General features: G+C 42.9%; 1 long non-coding RNA gene across 1 annotated transcript in view; it reads left to right on the top strand.

Annotated features, from left to right (window-relative positions):
- LOC138247302 (uncharacterized) overlaps nt 1-18,076 on the top strand; it is a 192,487-nt gene extending 174,411 nt beyond the window's left edge. The window contains exon 4 of the long non-coding RNA XR_011194422.1: nt 17,963-18,076. This is a non-coding gene — a long non-coding RNA (uncharacterized lncRNA). The remainder of the gene's footprint in view (nt 1-17,962) is intronic.
- The last annotated feature ends 973 nt before the right edge of the window (nt 18,077-19,049 follow it).

Here is a 19,049-nt window from a genome sequence, read left to right on the forward strand (position 1 = left end):
GGGGGCGCCCCGTGACCAAGGGGACGCCCCCCCACAAAAATAAACAAATAAAAAAAAAACCCTGGCGTTCTAGTGGTTTCTGCCCACCTTGGGGGCAGGCCAGCCTAAAAATAATAGGCTGATCTGTCTCCAAGGGGTGCAAAAATGGCCTCGGTACATGTGCCCCCAAAGTGGGGGGCGACCCTTTCCCAAGGCCCCCCCCCATCCACTAACACACACACACACACACTATTCCTGGTGTCTAAGTGGCTTCTGCCCCCCTTGGGGGCAGGTGGGCCTACAAAAATAGGCCCATCTGCCCCCAGGGGGGGCAGAAATGGCCAACAGGTCAATGCCCCCCCACAAAAAAAACAAATAAAAAAAAAACCCTGGCATTCTAGTGGTTTCTGCCCACCTTGGGGGCAGACCAGCCTAAAAATAATAGGCTGATCTGTCTCCAAGGGGTGCAGAAATGGCCTGGGTACATGTGCCCCCAAAGTGGGGGGCGACCCTTGCCCAAGGCCCCCCCCATCCACTAACACACACACACACACACACTATCCCTGGTGTCTAAGTGGCTTCTGCCCCCCATGGGGGCAGGTGGGCCTTACAAAATAGGCCCATCTGCCCCCAGGGGGTGTAGAAATGGCCAACAGGTCAATGCCCCCCTTGGGGGGGCGCCCCGTGCCCAAGGGGACGCCCCCCACAAAAAAAAACAAATAAAAAAAAAACCCTGGCGTTCTAGTGGTTTCTGCCCCCCTTGGGGGCAGACCAGCCTAAAAATAATAGGCTGATCTGTCTCCAAGGGGTGCAGAAATGGCCTGGGTACATGTGCCCCCAAAGTGGGGGGTGACCCTTGCCCAAGGCCCCCCCCATCCACTAACACACACACACACACACTATCCCTGGTGTCTAAGTGGCTTCTGCCTCCCTTGGGGGCAGGTGGGCCTAACATAATAGGCCCATCTGCCCCCAGGGGGTGTAGAAATGGCCAACAGGTCAATGCCCCCCTTGGGGGGGCGCCCCGTGACCAAGGGGACGTCCCCCCACAAAAATAAACAAATTTAAAAAAACCCTGGCGTTCTAGTGGTTTCTGCCCACCTTGGGGGCAGACCAGCCTAAAAATAATAGGCTGATCTGTCTCCAAGGGGTGCAGAAATGGCCTGTGTACATGTGCCCCAAAAGTGGGGGGCGACCCTTGCCCAAGGCCCCCCCCCCATCCACTAACACACACACACACACACTATCCCTGGTGTCTAAGTGGCTTCTGCCCCCCTTGGGGGCAGGTGGGCCTACAAAAATAGGCCCATCTGCCCCCAGGGGGGGCAGAAATGGCCAACAAGTCAATGCCCCCCTTGGGGGGGCGCCCCGTGCCCAAGGGGACGCCCCCCCCACAAAAATAAACACATAAAAAAAAATCCCTGGCGTTCTAGTGGTTTCTGCCCCCCTTGGGGCAGATCAGCCTAAAAATAATAGGCTGATCTGCCCTCAAGGGGGGCAGAAATGGCCCTAAAAGACATGCCCCCCAAAGGGGAGCGACCCTTGCCCAAGGGGGCGCCCCCCCCATCCACTACACACACAATCCCTGGTGCTTAAGTGGCTTCTGCCCCCCTTGGGGGCAGATGGACCTAAAAAAAATAGGCCGATTTGCCCCCAAGGGGGGCAGAAAAGGCCAACAGTTCTCTGCCCCCTGGGGGGGGGGGCGCCCCTTGCCCAAGGGGCACCCCCCCCCACATAAATACACATAAAAATAAAAAAACCTGTTGATCTAGTGTTTTCTGCCCCCCTTGGGGGCAGATCTGGCTAAAAAGTAGCCAATCTGCCCTCAAGGGGGGCAGAAATGGCCCTAAAAGACATGCCCCCCAAAGGGGAGCGACCCTTGCCCAAGGGGGCGCCCCCCATCCACTACACACACAATCCCTGGTGCCTAAGTGGCTTCTGCCCCCCTTGGGGGCAGATGGACCTAAAAATAATAGGCCGATCTGCCCCCAAGGGGGGCAGAAAAGGCCAACAGTTCTCTGCCCCCTTGGGGGGGGGCACCCCTTGCCCTAGGGGGCACCCCCCCACACATAAATGCACACAACAATATGAATCCCTGGTGATCTAGTGTTTTGTGCCCCCCTTGGGGGCAGATCTGGCTAAAAAGTAGCCAGATCTGCCCCCAAGGGGGGCAGAAATGGCCTAAGTAATTGCCCCCTAAAGGGGAGCGACCCTTGCCCAAGGGGCCGCTCCCCGCAAGCCAGAAACAGAAAGTACAACAAAAAAAAAACAAATCCCTGGTGTCTAGTGGGCATTCCTGCTGCCCGATCGCAATGCGATCAGGCAGCAGGAATGCTCAAAGAGACACCGGGGAAAAGGAAAAGCCTTTCCTTTTCCCCGGTGCCTCTTTAGCCCCAACCCCCCACCCACCGGGAAGAGGAACTCACCTCTTCACTCGTCGCCGCACAGGAAGCAAATGGCTTCCTGTGCGGCGAGAATCCCATAATGAAGTCAGCGCGCGATCGCGCGCTGATGTCATTATGGGGGGGTGGGGGGGTCGGGGGTGGAAGGGGAAGGGCTTCCCCTTCCATACCTGACTTTGGGGGGTGGGGGAAGGCACACAGAGGGAGCGAGAGCGCTCCCTCTAGGCTGTGTGCCGAGGACGTAGTGGTTACGTCCTCTGCACAGCAGCACTGTGCCGCGGGACGTAACCACTACGTCCGCGGCACAGAAGGGGTTAAAAGATGTTGTAATAGAAGTTTATCAACAAAATATCATGTGACTTTAGGAGCTTGAGTAATAGAATTTAATAATAGGGGGTGCAGTGCAGTTTCTTAACAGACAATGTTATGAGATAGATGGAGCCGAATATAGTAAGGGTACCCTTAGACCTTCCAGCAAATGACGGAATAGGAGGACAACAAAAAAAGAGATATCCATTTGCATGCTGTGAATCACAATCCTAAGTCTCTTGACAGCACATAAAACCCAACAGGGTAAGGAGTTTCAACCAGCATTCACTGTTTAGCTTTTCCTGTAGGCCTACCAGATTCCAGGAAATTATTTTCAAAACTGAAGGACCTGCAGGGACTGCAACATCACCAGACACAACAGCCCTCACTGTAGACCCAGACCCAACTGTCAAACCGGGGCTGAAATGTCATTCCATCTGCTCCAGAGATGACCATAAACCCAGATCCTACATCACCGCAGGCTGTTGAGCCAGGGCTGAAATGCCATCTCATCTGGTCCAGAGATGAAAGATCTTCAAACCTATTGGGAAAAGCTAAGTGGCCAGATAGATTTGCACTTGGGCTGGCGTGCTCAATACAGGGAGTTAGGGGTCTGCAACTGTAGGCAACAGGGGATGGAAGGGAGGGCAAGCAGTAGAAATAGCCAAGTGGATGAGCTTTGATGTTCCCTTGTGAATTTATTATTATATAGAGACAATGTAACATTGCTTGGGTGAACAATTAATTTTTAAAACTAATATTGACACAGTCCCCTTTAGGTGTTTTCATGCTGGGCCCTACTCAAGTGACTCTTCTAACAGTTAGTATCACAGCATGTAAGTTGCAGGTTCACTCAGAGTAGCAAGGGTTTCTGAATGGGAATCCTGCATGCCAGGAGCTCCAAACTGATTAAAATTATGGTTGCAGTGTGTTTGCGGTGCCACACCTAAGCCCTCAGGACTGACAAAAGCAGAGCCCATTGTACCATCCCTCCTTAGGTCTCTGAGTCGTGAATGGTTCGGCTATCCCCCTAATAAATCATCGTGCCCCCTTGAGACTCCAGCTACATAAAAATTACGATTTGGCAGACTGGAGGCAACAAGCAAGGCTAGGCCTGTGGTTGACTACATGGTATGGGCAGCTGGACGCTACTGTTTAAGGACTTGGTAGGCCCTGAAGCTATACAAAAAGATTCAAATTTATCATCTGTGTCTTTTAGCTTAGCCAGAATAGCAGAACAGAAGTTATTAAACAAGGCATCCAACTTATCCAATTTTCCAAGGCATCTGTTGCAATAGTCTTTAAGTTTATTTCCAAGAGTAACCTGGCCCGGTGGGGATTTCCTGCCTACTGGACTGGCAGGCCTTTTCTCTCAAAAACAAGCGGGGACAAGTGTTTAGTGCAGAAGGATGTATGATGTTTGCCCCCTTTGATCTTGCAATTTCCTTTCTTTTCCCTTTCGATGACAGGCTTTTACCACAGACATACATAACAATTATACCATATTATGCAAACACAACAATTAAAATATAGATAGTGTCTAAAACAGCGGCGGCTCCTCTGCTATGGCAAAGGAGTGTCACCCCCGGCAAGCAACAGCAGCTGCAAACTTGAAAACTAAAACAATAATAAACTATGGCCCAGATTTACGGTGGCCTAGCGCCATTCCAGCACCACATCTGCGTCATTTGTTTTAAGCTAATGTGGCGTTGGAAGGGCAAAAACATCACGCCATATTCACATAGTGGCGCAGTGCTTGCTTTACGCCACTTTGTAACCCCTTGCGCCACATTATGCCTGCGCCAGGCATAATGTATGCAAGGGGGGGCTTTCCGGTGCTAGTGGGGGCCGTAAAATTGTTGCAAAGGAATCTATGAGATTCCATTGCACCATTTTTATTGCCATTTTTACGCCTGCTAAGAGGCTCTCATTGTGTTCAATGAGCCTCTGGGTACTTTGCAGAATTAGCGTCAGAATTTTTTATGCTAGTCATGCAAAGTGCCTGACTAGTGTAAAAAATTATGATGCTTGTCCCCCTGACTACCATCTCAGGATGGCCAAACACACAAGCGCACTGAGCTGTCTCCAACCCGGCACTGTGTTGCAGGGTTGGAGAGAGCAGGCACAGGGTCCCAGACTGGGAAATCGAGATCACTCAGACCAATCGTGAGCCTGTGCCTTCAGCGAGGGACCCAGAAGAGTTGCAAACTGGCGGCGATGTAGCAGGTACATTTTTTGTGTGTCTTTTTTGTTTTGTCCCCGCCGCCCCACTTTGCCCTGACTCCAGCTACCACTGGTCTAAAATAGTTGCAAATCAACAGGATAACACAATATTCCCCACAGAACTGGGTAATCTGTCTGGTCTGGAATAGACATTTATTTATGTAAATAATTGCTGTGTTAGTGTATTAATTTAGGACTTGTTATGGGGTTATTAACATTATGGTGTCACTTCTTGTGATGTCATCGATGTCAAAGTATGTCCAAAGTCACTGGCACTATCCTGGAGTTTTTGTAAAGCAGTCTTCCATGTGAAAGTACAAAAGTCTGGACAGAAAGGGGAGTGGAAAGTGTAGGGATTATGTCAAAAAGGGTATGCTTATAATGCTTTCTATTTGGCTGTCTTCTTCGACCTAACCTCTCGGCATACAAATCTGGAAGATACTAAAAACAGTAAAACAAAAATTTGAGTGACAGGCTTAGAGTTGATAACTGAATAACATGAGGGAAACTGACAGAAGTACCAGCAGGTAGACCTTGTTAACTAGCAGGACTAGGAGGAACCGTAGGATTGGGATGAGGAGGACCAGAATCAAGAGGACAAGTAGACCTGAGACTAGGAAGGAAAATAAGGACCAGGAGGAACCAGAGGATCAGGACCATGAGAATCAGAGCCAGGATAACCAAGAAGATCATAATCCAGAAGGCCAAAATTACAATGACCATGGGACCATGGTCAGAAGGATCAAGACCACGGGGCCATTAACATGAGGACTGAGACCATTACGACCAGCACCGGTAAGACCAACATCAGGACAGTTAGGACAAGGAGGTTATGAAGGTATAGAAAAAGCAGAAACCCTACTGGACCTCTAAGCGCAAGGAACCAGAGCAAGGCTAAGAGAACTAGGACTAGGGCTTGAAGGACCAGGAATAGGGGGACCAAGAAAATGAGGGCCCAGGAGGACCAAGGCCCAAAGCTTCTCAGATAGGATTGGATAGCATCAAATTAGGCTGAAACTATTAAAAACAAATGTCCATAGGTGTTAGGAACTTGATGAAAAGTGTTATGGGAAACATCTGAATTGTGAAAGGTTCTACAAAATTCAACATCAAATGAAATCGATCCTACCATACTTATGTCATAACTATAATACCACTAGGCCTGGGTGAAATTGAAATTATGTTGGTGTAATTCCCCCTTTACACCACTTTGCGTAATTATGTGCCGTTCACAGTAAAAATTTCCTATGAGCGTAGGAAACTACAGAATGTGAGCCGCCTTTGTTCCTGGTACTTTCATTTTTGTACAGTTTCTTAGTGATACATGTGCTTTTCTATCAAAAAGTGATGCTAGAATGAATTCATACTAAAGTATAGTGCTGAATGACAGATTTGTATTTCTTGTAATTTTGCAAAAGCAAAAAAACTCTACTCAAGCAGTAACCACAACTATTGTCATGATGAAACACAAGCAAAAACACAAATTTACCACAGCTCAATCCTCTGGAACCTCTGGAACCTCGGCACAAAAGCAGTCAGGCTTAATTTAGCACCAATGTGTAAAGTATTTATGGAGCACTTCAAACAGCAATGCAGTGAAAACACAACACAAGCCAAATACCACATCAACTTAGAAAAATAGAGTAAAATTTGATAAAGTATTTGACACCGAAAATATCAAATTAGTAAAACAGGAGATTTGCAATTTTAAAGGTTTTAGGTAAAAATGGTACTTAAATGCACAAAATGATAACTGCGGTTAACTGGTCGTGTCAGACTGGGACAAAGGCACATGTTCAGGCTGACCATGATGAATTGTTGGCTGGACACAGGGACCTACTTAATCCCACTACAAAATGCACTTTAAACACTGGTTGTGGAGAATTACACCAGCCAGCTGTAGTCCCAAGGAGTGATGTGAGGTCTGCATCAAAAAAGCATCATGCAGTGGTGGTTCCGATGTGCTGCAAGGGCTACAATGCATGCTTGCAATGAGGCTGCATCACACTGAATTGGTTCTGAAGAGAAGCTACAAGATCAGCGTCAGAGATGCATCGCGCAGCAGCAATTCTAGTGAGCTTCAAGGTTTGCAATGTGGGTTTTTTTTGAGGCTGCATTGCCTTGCGTCATTTCTGATGAGGACCCTCAAAGAACTACGTTGGGTTAGCGTTGCACTGTATAAGTCCTAGTAGGACCACAGCTGGGCTGGCAGAGCACCATTAGCCCCACTTCTAAAGGGGTCCAGGACTAGAGGGGTACACTTGGGGAGGTTTGGGACTCACAGCATGCAGAGTCCAGGTGCAGGGTTCAAAATGGTTGGTGCCTTTTCTATCACAGAGGCTCTGATCTAGTGGCCAGGTAGCTAGCCATTGAAGTCACTCTGGTGGTCCTGGGATCAAGATGCAGGTCCTTTCCTTCTCAGTCAGACAGCAGGGCAGTAGGACAGCAGAGTAGCAGGGCAGAAGGGCAGTAGGAGCAGAGCAGCACAGTGGTCCTTCTTCCGAGTCTCCCACAGGTCCAGGGTGTACTGAAGCACTGGGTCTGAGAGTCCAACAGTTATAATTGGTGCCATCATTGAAGAGAGAGAGAAGCTTCTAGAGTTTTCCATCCCTAAAGGTGTATGACATTTTCTTCCTCCATGCCCTGGCTCCAGCTTGTCTGGGGGCATAAAGGACACCAAAGACTAGTGTGAAACCATTTGTGATGTGCAAGTGTGGTAGGTCAAAGCTCCTCTCCTTCATCCTGCCAGTGATGGCCCATCCTGCCAACACCTGTTCCCCCTCTGGTTCACTGTATGAGAGGAATACACAAAGACTAACTGCCAGTTACACCTAGGGGCCCGATTTAGAACTCGACGGATGGGTTACTCTGTCACAACTGTGACAGATATCCCGCCCCCCGAAATCTAAATCCTATAAGACATAATGGGATTTAGATTTCAGCAGATGGGATATCTGTCACTGTTGTGACAGAGTAACCCAACTGCCAAGTTCTTAATCAGGCCCCTAGTCTTGTGACCCAGTATACAGCATGCAGGCACCAAATGGCTAGGGCAAGAAAATGCCAACTCTGTAAAAGTCATACTTTACAAAAATGTATAATTTAGAGAAAAACAGTATCCTAATTCATGCAGTACTTGAAATCAATGTATTGATTATACAAATAATTAATAAACGGAGATGCTAATTGTTAGACATGGCATCCTTGGTGTGATTTCCCCTGTCTTTTTCCCCCTGCTTCCTATATTTTTGATTGTGTGCTGGATTTAGTTTTTGCTGGTTTTGGTACTCTGGGCACTTTATCACTGCTGACCAGTGCTAAAGCACAAGTGCTCTCTATGTAAATTTTGATTATGACAGGTTATCCCTGATTGGCATATTTGATTTACCAGTAAGTCCCTAGTAAAATGAACTAGAGGTGCCCAGCGACTGTAAATCAAATACTACTAGTGGACCTGCAGCACTGATTGTGCCACCTACATTGGTTGCCCTGTAAACATGTCTCAGACCTGCCACTGTAGTGCCTGTGTGTGCAGTTTTGAACTGCCATGTCGACCTGACAAGTGCACCCACTTGCAAGGCCCACACGTTCCCTTTTAGTACATGTAAGGCACCCCAAGGTATGCCCTAGGTAGCCCTATGGGCAGGGTGCAGGGTATTCAAAATGTAGGAAACATACTAATGTGTTTTACATTTCCTGATAGTAAAATACTGCCAAATTCGTTTTTCACTATTGCAAGGCCTATCTCTCCAATAGGCTGACATGGGGGGTTGCCTTTAAATACTTTTAAGTGCAGTTTCCCATTGGGAGCATACAGGGATATGAAGTTTGCAGTCCCTGAACTCACAATTTAAAAGTACATCTTTTGGTATAGTTGTTTTTTCGATTGTATGTGTGAAAATACCACTTTTAGAAAGTGGCCATTTTTTGCTTAGCCATGCTGTGCCTCTGTTTTGCTGCTGCATCCACGTCTAGGTCAAACTGACAGTTGGATCGTTTGTGAATTCACTCTAGACAGTGACACAAAGGGAGCTGAGGTGTGTCCTGCATATCCTAATGAGTCTTCCTGGGATAGAGTGGGAGGAAGGAGCTGACACCTTCACTTCAAAGGTCTGTGCTTGATCTCACACAATACAGTCTCCAACCCCCTAGAGTGTGACTGGGGCAGGGCACGGAAGAGGCAGAGTCTTGTGCACTACAAAGACTTTCCTCTGAGGCTTGTCTACTTCAAAAACAGAAATGAGTATAAGTATTGGACTGCTGACCCCACAACTTTATAACACTTCTGAATCAAGAGGAGCCTCTGCCAAGGAGAAGAGCTGAAGAGCTGTGAGGACGAGTACTGCCCATTTGCGGTGTGTGCTTTGCTGGGTGGCCTGCAGTTGCTGCTTCTGCTTTAGAGAGGACAAACACTAGACTTTGCTGTGCATCCTGCTTGTTTTTTCACTGCGTTACTGTATGTGTTTGTGCAAATACTTTACATATTGCCTCTGAGATAAGCCTGACCGCTTGTGCCAAGCTACGAAGGGGGTCAGCAAGGGTTATCTGAGCTGTGTATCTCCCTCACCCTGACTAGAGTGAGGGTCCCTACCTGGACAAGGTGTAAACTGACTGCCAACTAGAGACACAATTTCTAAGAATAATATTGTATTGCATAAATAACTTCATTTTGGCATCAGTGACGTTTTTGCACAAGCGATACAATAAAAACATGATATAAGATAGACACATAGATCATAGTTAACATTTGTTAAAAACTCCACCTAAAGTCAGTCATCAGTACACAATGTCCTAGTATTGTCCTCTTATATATATAATCCTAGAAAAACTCCAATTGATGTATATTTCAACATGGGAAATTCAATAAGTATCAAAGATAGCTAATCAAAGGTTCACGTTATTCATTGTTTATCAAATATCTTTATGGTTCCATTGCAGATTATAAAGTGCTAGACTAAGGCTTCAACAAGAAATTCAAGATGCAATAATACAGGCCCAAGGCCAGAAGCACCTCCAGATGATTATGATAAAAAGGTGTGAATCTCTTAGAATCAAAATATGAACAATCTAAATATTCTAAAAAGTGCTACATTCTACTACATTACATGTACCATAAATTGCAAAGTACTGTTAACATATGCCCCAATGCTAGGGAAGGCACAGCTTTGATACTCAGAGAGGGTGAGGAAACTCTGGACCGAGTTAACTTATCACCTTATGGCCTTCCTCCTTGCAATCCATATCTTATCCAGGAATTTGGCGACAGCACAAACATATAAAGGGCTGGGATCTGATCTTAGTATTCTCAAAGCAATTACTAATATTATTTATTATGGTTATTCTTTTGAATATATATCAACCTTCTAAAAGTGGCATTTTCAGCATTGTGACTTAAAATCAATTTTACTATTAAAGAGGGGTTTAAATTTCACTTTTTTAGAGGCCAAACTGCACTTCCTGCCTGCCCCCAGTTTGAAAGTTATCACTAATTATAGATAATAATAATGTAACCTAATGTTGGCCTATGGGAGAGGTTAGCCTTGCAGTAGTGGAAAACAAATTTAAGAGTTTGCAACCAAAGAGATGCATTCCAAAGAATATCAGTCCAAAGAAAATAGTTTAAAAAGTCTTGCATCTTCTTTATTTTCTTCCAGTCTTTGATTTCACACGAATTAGAACGATCACAGCTTCAGCCAATGTGTTGCTTTCAAACATCAAACTTCCTCATGGCTGCAATACAATACCCAAAACATCTACACATAAATATTCACAATTTAAAACATACATACACAATTTTAAAATAGTAATGCATGTACACTGTATAAACAATGTATATACAGGCCATGTCCCACCACCACATAACTAAACAAGTAAATACATTAAAATGAAATTTAAAAACCTTTTATATAATCATGGAATCTTAGACATAAGACCCAGTAGAATCCACAGCACATGAAGTCCTGTCACGTTAAGCAAATAGGGGATCCTGTAGATATTTACATTGATTTGTTTAAGTTTGTCCATTCTTTGAAATTAAAGGAACTCTGTCATCAATCTCTTAAGAAACCAGTTTCTGTTTTTCCCAATGTGCCATCCCCTATACAGTCTATCTCTGATTTACCTGACTTTCAACTGTAATGTCATTAGATGGTGATGAGAATGTAAGTATGGAAACATTACTGAATCAATTAGATATTGTTGAGAATTTCAATAATGATAGTGGGTGAAGACCACAATCAAAGTGTATGCCTCCCGGTACTCAACATCACATTTTAGACATTTTTGAAGAGAAAGTAATGCTAGAATGAAGAGGAATTAATGAGACAACTAAATGGCAATCACAAAGCAGGCATAATCTACCGCGGGCCGAGAAACAGGTCCTTTGAAGATTACAGCAGGATGGGTCTATAGTCATTCAGGAGGCAGACAAGGGCAGAAATGTGGTTATCATGAATTAACCTGATTATCTGAATGAAATCAAAAGACAGTTGGATGAATGTTCATTATTATGAACGGATTACGTTTAATCAAATAAAATAGCCAGTCAGCTTTATAAACATGAGGTTAAATAACTAGAAGAAGCGATATTTGATATCGGTAGATGAGTTTAAATATTTGTGTGTGAGAAATCCACAATTTCAATGTATCTATTTACTCCACAAGGTACACCAAAAGAAATAATTATTTCCACTTAGGAGGCCCACAGTATTGAATATATGGTTTCCAACTGAATGTCTCTCTGAATATGTGGACATTTATCTCCTGGGCTTTGTTTGTAACCTTCTTTCCTATATTCAGGTCAGTGGGGACATTTTGAACAAATTTAATACTATAACCTGGTCTTAAGATATGCTATTTGTAACATTTGATGTGATCAGTCTGTATACCTGCAGCCACAAAGACTTTGGACTTTTGGCAGTCCAGTGCTTTTTAGATACTAAGAAAGTGGACTATTATGAACACAATTTAATGATTATTGAAATGACCAATGTAGTACTGTCCAAGAATTATTTCTTGCATGCTAGACATTGGTATCAGCAACTACAGGACACTGTGATGGGCTCAAGATTTGCTCCCCCATATGCTGACCTTTTGCTGATGGGACTTCCCTTAGTTTGACTATATAGTCTTTTGGGGGAGGTACATTGATGATATTATTTGGTTGTAGACAGGCTCAGTAGATCAACTGAATGAGTATCAGAGGTTCCTTAATTATAATTCTTTCAATGCCAAATGTAAAATGAAGTTTAAAAGGAGAAAATTGATTTTCTTGATTTAGAATTTTATGTAAACGATAGTGTGGTACAGGGCACAATAATTAAAAAGACAAATGGATGTAATAGTGTTCTGCATGCATGCTTCTAGTGTTCATTCAAAGTCTGTTGTTAATAAGATCCCAAGTGGGGAAATGGTCCGCATAAGACAGAACTGCAGAGAGCAAAAAATATTTGAGGCAAATATGAGAGTGCCAAATTTTGATTTTATGAACAGGGGCTATGATGAAAGAAACTTGACAAAAGCTGGAATGAAGATAAATAAGAATATGAGGGACAAGACTTTAAAGAAGTAGGAGAGCTGTAAGGAAAAGCAGGGAGGGATTGCTTTCATTACAAAATATACAACACATAGCAATGAAATTTATAATATCTTGAAAAACAATTACATTTGTTACTAGAAGTCCCTGGGACAAAGCCCGACATTGCTAGGAACCCAAGAGTGATTTTCAGAAGGGGGAGGTCTTTAAACGATCTGCTCTGCCCTAGTACATGGCCCTTATACAGGAACATGGCACTTAAGTACCATCCAAGCCATCTGTTGTTTTTCACATGTAATCACTGCACTATATGTAAGTTTGGTAAAAACAAAACAATACATTTTAGGTATAATACTTCTAAAGAATACAAAATAAGACATTTCATCAATTGTAACACTCAGTTTGTTATATATGTAATTGAATGTGACTGGAACCTAATATATGTGGGGAGTACTCTTCGGATGCTGACGTTTTAGGTTTAGGAATATTGTAGGTCATCAAAGAATGAGGATATGATTGAAGTACCCTATGACACAGCACAACAAGGAGAAACTTAGGAGGAATCCTAAATTATGCTTCATGGTATTGACCACATACCGATGAACACATGGGTGGGTGATAGGGAGTTAATTTTGGGACAAACTGAGGTGAAACTCATCTGATGTTTGAGATTCATAGAACAGGTCCACAATACAGATAGTGAACCCCATTTCTTCTGTGAAAAGTGATAAGGGACTTGCCTGTTGCTAATTTTTGTTGTTTCTGAATTCTTTTTGGTATTGGTGCCATCAGTCTTATGTCTGGCCCTTGTTAATTCCCCATTGCAAGATGGCGATCTTGTAACTGCACTGTTGGCTATAACGTTACGATTGAATGGGGATATGTTATTAATATAGTGCATTTTCAATTCCCCATTGAAGAATGGTGCACATGAAATTGCATTGTTGAGTATAACATTATGATGGAAAGGGTATGCATTGTCATGTATAGTGTGTTTTGTTTATTTTTTAATATTTGGGTGACTGGCTTAATAGTTAGTATTCTTATATAAATATGCTGTAATATGGTTGTTTGACTAATGATTGGGTCTTATGTTAGGTTATGGCTTATAGTGCAACTTTTCATTTTACCCGTTAAAAGATGCTGTATGTGACATTGTATTGTTTTGCAATAGTATGATGATGGAACGTGGATGCACTATTAGCAAGATGGTGGTTCCATTAATCGAAAGTCTAATCCATGTTGCTTTCCCAATGAAAGACTACTGAATTTTTTTGTTGGCTTTAAAGTCTTGATGCAACAGGGATGTATAGTCAATATGGTGTGCTTTTCTTATTTTTGAGGATTTACATGATCGGTTTAAATAGTATCCTTCGACATACATGTTATATTAGGATTGCTTGACCGGGGACCAGATCCTAGATTAGGATACCATTTGCCGTGTAACTCTTTACTCTGTTAAAAGATGGCGGCTTGAATATTGCCTTGTCTTGCAAGAGTACAATGCTGGAACATAAATGATGGAACAGGGAAGCATGGCCAATATGGTGTGTTTAGCTTATTTTTGGAAATGTAGATGATCAGTCTCAATAGTTAGTATTCTTTGACAAAGATGTTGTATTATGATTGTTTGACTGGAGATGGAGCCCTGCATTAGGATACATCATTCAGGGTAACTCTTTGCTCCGGTAAAAGATGGTGGCTGTGATACTGTAATATTTCACGATAGCACAATACTGTAACTGGCATGTACTATTAGCAAAATAGAAGTTTCTCTTTTTTGTTATTGTGGGTATTTATTTTTTTCTCTTGATTTACATAAGAGATATTGATAGAGTTAATAAACAGCAGTATTCAATTATAATATGTGACTTCATGGTTTGACGTCCTATCAGACTAACAGAAGTCAGGTTTTCTGCAAAGGTGAGAATGGTTCTCCATTGTAAGATTGTGTCCATGTGAAAGCCGTGATTTGTATCAGGTTCTCTATTAGGATACGTCTTGCAATGCAGCTCTTTACTTTCCCCTGCTAGAAGTTGGCGACTGTGATGTATTGTTTTGGAATGGGAACAGACCATCAGCAAAATGGCAGTTCCTTTGTTTTTGTCATTGTGGGGCATGTATTTTCTGACTTTTTTTTTATAAATGTGACATGTATAGGGCTAATAACCAGCAGTATTGAATTGTAATGTGTGAGGAGTGGTTTGACTTACGATCTGGCTAACACAAGTCAGGCTCTCTATAAAGGTGTAAATGTGTTTGTCCATTATAAGATGCCAGCCATGCAATGGCCGAGATTTGTGTCTACTTCAATCAAGCAGTGGAAGGAGTATATAAGAAGGATACTTTGTTAATAGCACTCTTTTTGTTAGCTGATATGTGAAGTGCCTGTCACGATGCCTGACACTGATCTTGATATGTTTATTTGACTGTGTGGCTACATTGTGATTGGGATATATTCTATTATATTCTATTATAGGATGGTTAAACGTTTTTAGTAATACTGTGTATCACTTCATGGTAATGTGAGATGTGTTTGAAGTTGGACCCGCTACCCTTGGGCTGGTCTTACCCCAGATGTTTTGCCTTTCACCTCCTGTTTTTGCTGTATCTTTTTGTTGACATTAGGACTTTGAACACTTTACTACTGCTAAAGTGCATGAGCTTTTCCCCTAAACATGGTAACAATGGTGTATACACAATTGGCATATTTGATTTATTTGAAGCCTCTTTTGAAGTGGTATGCCATGTTCCCAGGACCTGTAAATTAAATGCTACTAGTGGGCTCACAGCACTCATTGTGACACCCACTCAAGTAGCCATGTCTCAGGCAGAGCCTGTGTGTGAAGTTTCACCTCCACTTCGACTTGGCATTTAAAATCTCTCACCAAGCCCCAAATTCCCCTTTTATTACATATAAGTCACCTCTAAGGTAGGCCCTGGGTAGTCCATAGGGCATGGTGCTATATAAGTAGAAGGAAGGACATGCATGTTTACGTTTTATATGTCCTAGTAATAAAAAACTTTCAAAGTCATTTTTCATTACTGTGAGGCCTACTCATCTCATAGGCCAGCACTAGGAATTCCTTAATATACTTTTAAGCTGTAATTCCTGATCAGGAAGGAGTAGAAACATCATGTTTCATACCATTGGAATGGTAATGATAAATCCTCTTTAATGACAAAGTTGGATTTAACATTATTGTTTTAGAAATGTCACTTTTAAAAAGTGGTAATTTCTCTGCTCTAACTGCTCTGTGTGCCTTGCGGCCTGTCACTAATATATGTCTGGGCTAGGTGACAGCTACACTTTGTGCATTACCCCCAGACAGCTGCAAACACAGGAAGGCTGGGTGTGACACGCTCTCATCTGCATTCTGATGGGCCTTCCTGGGGTGGAATGGTGGAAGGGAGCTCACACTTACACTTCAATAGGAACGTGCCTGTCCCCGCACAAAGGGTTATTACCCCCTACCAATAGTCTGGAGCCAAGACGAGGATGAAAGGTGGGCCTGTGCACTTCAAGGAGCTGCTTTAATGTCACCCCTGCTTCAAAGGCACTTTTTGGTATAAGTACCGGGGCTCTAACCCTAGTACACTTCTGGACTTGGGAAGACTCTGCTGCAGTAAAGACTGCTGTGCTGTAAGGTTTTCCACTTTGCCTGGACAGACTGTTCCAAGGAACTGCTTCCCTGATTTGCTGAGCTGCCTGCTGATGTCTGTCCTGTGAGGACAATGACTGGACCCATCCTGGTGAACCAAGAGTGACTCCAAGGACTTGCTGGCCTGCCCATGTTCTTCTACAGTCTCAGGGACATAAAAGTCTGCCGAATATTTCCTGGTGCTGCTGGACTGCCATTTTTTAGTCCTACCCTTGCCTGAGGTGCCCCCTCCAGTCCTGGGCATCAAAAGTGGGTTCTGCAGCTGATCTCTGCCAGAAACCAATGCTTCGCCTCAAGTGAGTGAGAAAATATGCTGCATCGCTCCTTCGATGCCGATGCAGAGGCTTTTTGATGACAGGAGATTCGCAGCCTGCACGACCTGACAATAATGCATCGCATTCACTTCAGTGGAGCCCAATGACGACACAGTGACTTGACTGCTTGGAAAATACAGATGCAGTGTGCCTTTGACATTGATGCTTTGCTCCATCAAAGGTACTGTTTCAGCTGAACCAACATGGGTGCTGTAGCCGACCTACCCTCCATTGTGGTCAGCCTGAACTTTGGATTTGCACTGGTCCCTTGAGAACTCAAGTAACCTTTTGACTCCTAGTGACTTCAAAGCACTATTTCTGACTTAATCTTTAAAAAGTCATAACTTGACTTCTAACGATTGAATGTTTGTAATTTTGGTCTTGTTTCACATAGATAAATATTCTCTATTTTTCTGAACCTGTGTGAAGTCTTTTTGTAGTGTTTGCATTGTGTTACTCTGTATGTGTGTGTTGCACAAATACTTTACACATCGCCTCCTAAGTGAAACCTGCCTGTCCTGTTCCAAGCTACTAAAGGGTGAGCACAGATTAATTTATATTGTGTGTCTGAATTACCCTGACTAGGATTGTGGTCCCTACATGGACAGGCTGCATATCTCTGACAACTGCTGACCCACTTTCTAACATTTGTTATACTATTTCAAATCGGTGAGATTAATTTTTACTTGGAGTTAGCAATTTGGTGTTACAATTTCCTGTTTTATAAGAGAATATGTATAATTTTCTTCAAATCTGTTAATGAACATGAACTAGTGTGTATACCTTGTAGTATTAGGAATGCGGGTTGGACGTTGGGTTATACTGCTAAGTATGCTAATTTTTATGGTAATTATGAGATATATTTATCATGGGAATTGTGTTGAATATTGTTTTTTACTAACTGTGAGATTTAGGATTTGTTGAGTATATGTCAATTTGGATACAAGTATAATGAATGGGATTATAAGTATGTATATGTTTTTCATTATATCTTATCCATCAGGTGTTGCCATGCAATGTAGCCAATCTGAGGCATGTGGATACAATTCATGAAATATGGATGGATGAAATTGAAATTGGGTTTTGAGATGACAGACTGACTGAAACATGATAATGCATTGTGACTATATTGGATTTGGGAACTATTTGCTGGACAGCATGGTTTATGAGGATATTTAGTGATAAAAAGGTATGGGATTGTTATTACAATGATGACTTCTAAAATATAGGTGAAAGTGATTGTTGTAGGGATACATAGGTGCGTTTCTCCTCTCTTTGTTTGAGATGCAACCACACTAATTTGCTAAACATGTACTTTGCTTGATGTGACAGGAATTCACGTGTTGTGAATCTAATGGGTATTATGTTTAAGATTCTATGATTGTAAAAAACTTATTTTAATTTAATTTTAATGTATTTACTTGTTGGGTTACTTGGTGGTGGGACATGGCCTGTATATATAGTGCTATTTTAAAATTATTTGTATTTATGTTTGTAATTGTAAATATTTATATATATGTTTTGTGTATTGTATTGCAGTCCTGAGGAAGCTAGATGTTCAAATGAAACTCACTGGCTGAAGATCTGATTGCTCTAATTTATGTGAAATCAAAGACTTTGGAAGAAAAATAAAGACAATACAGGGATTTTGAACTATTTTCTTTGGCTTGATTTTCTTTGGAATGCACCTCTATGTTTGTAAATGTATGATTGATCTGCTTTGCAATAGTATCCATCATCAGCTGATACTCAATAGTGTGTGCATCATACTTATTGCTGGAGAACAGGATAGAAGGTGGGACTTGTATTACCCTGTCGCAGCTAAATGTAGGACTTTTTCACTACCTGGACATGCAAAACTTAAAAGTACATGTCATAGGTTTTGGATACGTGCACCCTGTCCTCTGGGCTGCATAGGGCCTTCCCTAGGGGCAGGTTACATGTTTAAAAAAGAAGGTTTAGGCCTGGCAAAATATGTATTTTGCCAGGTCGAAATGGCAGTTTAAAACTGCACCCACAGGCTGCAATGGTAGGCCTGAGATACGTTTGAAAGGACTACTGAAGCGGGTGGCACAATCAATGCTGCAGGCCTACTAGTAGCATCTAATTTACAGGGCCTGGGTACAAGCAATACCACTTTACAAAAGACTTATAAGTTAATGTAAATGGTTGTAAGCCAATGTTACCATGTTTTTGGGAGTGAGGACAAACATGTAAGCACTTGTGGCAAAGTGCATAGAGTTCTATGGCCAACAGAACTGAGATCAACAAAAATAGGAGGAGTAAGGCCAAATGCTTGGGGGACGATCACCGAAGGCTGACATGTGGTCTAACAAATGTTTTTGATGTATATGTTAAAAAATAATAAATCAAGTTATAGATAAATGAAAAATATACTTTGTATTAGGTTGCCCATACCAGAAGAACTAGGACCAGGGGGAAAATATTAGTGGGTTTACAAGGACCAGGGCCAAGAGGGCCAGCAGGACAAGAGGAGAAGGAACAGTTCAGGACAGGGAACCAGCAAAGGACCAAGACATTAGCCTAGGGGTAGGACTAGGAGAAGGTCCAGAAGGAGACCGGTGACTAGGTAGCAGACAAGGAGCATGAGGATTTAGTGTAAGAT

This window comes from Pleurodeles waltl, chromosome 7 (assembly GCF_031143425.1).
Source record: "Pleurodeles waltl isolate 20211129_DDA chromosome 7, aPleWal1.hap1.20221129, whole genome shotgun sequence".
In the NCBI taxonomy this organism is placed as follows: domain Eukaryota; kingdom Metazoa; phylum Chordata; class Amphibia; order Caudata; family Salamandridae; genus Pleurodeles; species Pleurodeles waltl.